Raw genomic sequence first — 2507 nt, 5'->3', positions numbered from 1 at the left:
GCTGCAGGCTTTTCATGTGAGGCCTGATGGTTTTAGGACACTCGTCTCGGAGCAGATGAAGCACCCTTGCAGGCTCTGATATTCTCATCATGCTCCTGGGATGAAACTCTCACAACTGCCTACAATTCACCTTGACTGGGGCCATTCCTTGTGTCTCTCAGATGCTCCACTAGCTCATTCTCCTGAGGCAGTCTGTCACCCTTTCTTCCTCAGAGGCACCGCACAGAAAGAATCCTTTGGACACCAATGCACTTCTGCTCTCTTTCTGCCTGTCTACAGACATTCCTGTGGGCTCTTCCTTTTCTTCTCTTGACCTAACTTCGACCCCATGTTTGAGACATCTTAAGAACCACTTACTTTCTCTCCACGGTCCTTATTTTGCCAGATTATTTTCTACACCGCCTCTGTGAGAGACATAGTTTCTCTACGACCATCTGGCTTCCGATTCTTTGAAACTCATTTTATCACCTGGATTTATCATTCCTAACCTTTCCCACATTCCCATTAATTCTGTTCCTGCATTCCCTTGGCTTCTGGGCGCTTCCTGAAATACCGATCTTGAGTCTCTTTCCAGTTTCCTTCCTTTGGCCTCCACGCCAGGCTGGAGGTGGGGTGAGACCACTCGTGTGGCAGCAGAGGGACCTGGGGCTGGTGGCAGTGCCTGCGTGAGAACGGGCAGTCACTCAACTCCTTTCCGTCTTCCTTTCTTCCTATGCAAAGTGAGGAAGTTTCTTCTGGCTCAAAATTCCACGATTCTGGGATTTCTTTGTACATTTAGAGAGGAGTCAGGGAAAACTGCAGTGCAGTTTTTGCACCGGGAAGAATGAGCCATTTGCTGAGCGAAAACAAGGGAGTCACAGGTTTATTTGATGACATGACACCGAGAAAGATGGAGTTTGGGACTCAGGGTGGCATGTCGGCTTGTTTTTTGGAGGAGAAGCAAGCTCATGGTTCATGAAACTGGATTAAAACCGGTCAAGTTAAAATAGAGCCGACTGCCCTCGCCTAGTGAAGCACTCAAGGGCTCTGCTGTTTTTCCCAGCTCAGGACTGGATTTGCAAGCCTGTGTTCCTCAGATGTCTAGGACTGAAGTTTCCATTCGGTAATAATGGAAAGTAACCAAGGCCTTTATTCTAAACAAAAACCACTGTGGAGGTGGATCCAGGACGCGAACAGAAATAATACATTATTTTACAGAGCTGACGTAGTACTTTTGGGGGATAAAACACTGCACACACTATAAACAGATGGAAAGCCCCAGTCAGTCCTGTTAGGCCCAAGCTATGATCGATTGCAAACCAAGGGTTGTAAAATAAGTAACAGCGTGGAACCGTGGTTTATCAACACTTTTATTTTCCTGAGACAACTTTATCCTGGAGAGGAGGAGAGTGGGGCGCCTGGGGTTCCAGGGGGACGGTGTCATTTTCGGAGTCTTTTTCATCCTCTAAGGTTTGCGCTCGGCCAAGTTGTTTTCACAAACTCCCGCACAAAATGTATCTGGGCCACAGCGGCTCTCAAGGGTTTTATTAGCCCCTTGGGTTGGGCCTGAGAAGAATACACTCGAAAACGTAAGTTGCACACTGGAAAATGTTATTCCGATTTAAAATAAAAAAAAATCTGCAATGTCCAGCCTACCTTTGCGGGTTGCTTTCTCTTTTTTCTTTTTTTCTTTCTTTCTTCCACCCCGTCCCTTCCGGGAAGGGAATTGGCAGGGTGGGTGGGATGCACCTTGTGTGTGTGTGTGTGTGTGCGCGCGCGCGCGCCTCCGGATCTTGTGGGAAGAGTAGTTCACAAGTGCATAACACACTCACCCACCCCTTCCAGGGCCCGCTCTGCCGTGCGTGCGGCCGGAGGCCAAGTGCCCGCGCGCCCCCCGGTGCCCCGAGCGCCCGTGGACCGCCCTGCACCTCTCACCTTTCGCTCCCCCACGGAGCCCCCCCCACCCCCCGGAATCCCCATCCCGACTGCATCGCCCACGCGGTGCAGCTAATGGTTTCTCGTCTACTCCGCGTCTAGGTGGGGGCCGGCGGGAAGCCCCCACTCGCCCCCCCTCCCCCGGGCTGGGATCGATGGCTGGGGCGGGGCTGCGGGGGCCGGGCGGGGGCAGAGGGGCGGGGGGGCGGGGCTGCGAGCCGGGGCAGAGGGGCGGGAAGGGGGGGCCGGGGCTGCGCTGCTGCGGGAGGGGCAGGGGCAGCGGGGCGGGGAGCAGAGGGGCGGGAGGGGGGGGGGCCGGGGCTGCGCTGCTGCGGGAGGGGCAGGGGCAGCGGGGCGGGGAGCAGAGGGGCGGGAATGGGGGGCCGGGGCTGCGCTGCTGCGGGTTGCGCAGGGGCAGAGTGGCGGGGAGCAGAGGGGCGGGAGGGGGGGCCGGGGCTGCGCTGCTGCGGGAGGGGCAGGGGCAGCGGGGCGGGAAGCAGAGGGGCGGGAGGGGGGGGCCGGGGCTGCGCTGCTGCGGGAGGGGCAGGGGCAGCGGGGCGGGGCTGCGGGGGCGCGCGGCTGCGGGCCGGGCG

At 57.0% G+C, this 2507-nt stretch overlaps 1 long non-coding RNA gene across 1 annotated transcript; it reads right to left on the bottom strand.

The window, feature by feature from the left end:
* Positions 1-1111: 1111 nt before the first annotated feature.
* On the bottom strand, positions 1112-2045 carry LOC144318033 (uncharacterized). Its single transcript, XR_013383893.1, has 2 exons — positions 1636-2045; positions 1112-1545 (listed from the first exon to the last, which is right to left on the bottom strand). It is a non-coding gene; the product is annotated as an uncharacterized LOC144318033 (long non-coding RNA).
* Positions 2046-2507: the final 462 nt, after the last annotated feature.

Source organism: Canis aureus, chromosome 8, assembly GCF_053574225.1.
Source record: "Canis aureus isolate CA01 chromosome 8, VMU_Caureus_v.1.0, whole genome shotgun sequence".
NCBI lineage: Eukaryota > Metazoa > Chordata > Mammalia > Carnivora > Canidae > Canis > Canis aureus.
Note: the sequence above shows the minus strand (reverse complement) of the source record. Positions and strands in the feature narration are given on the sequence as shown.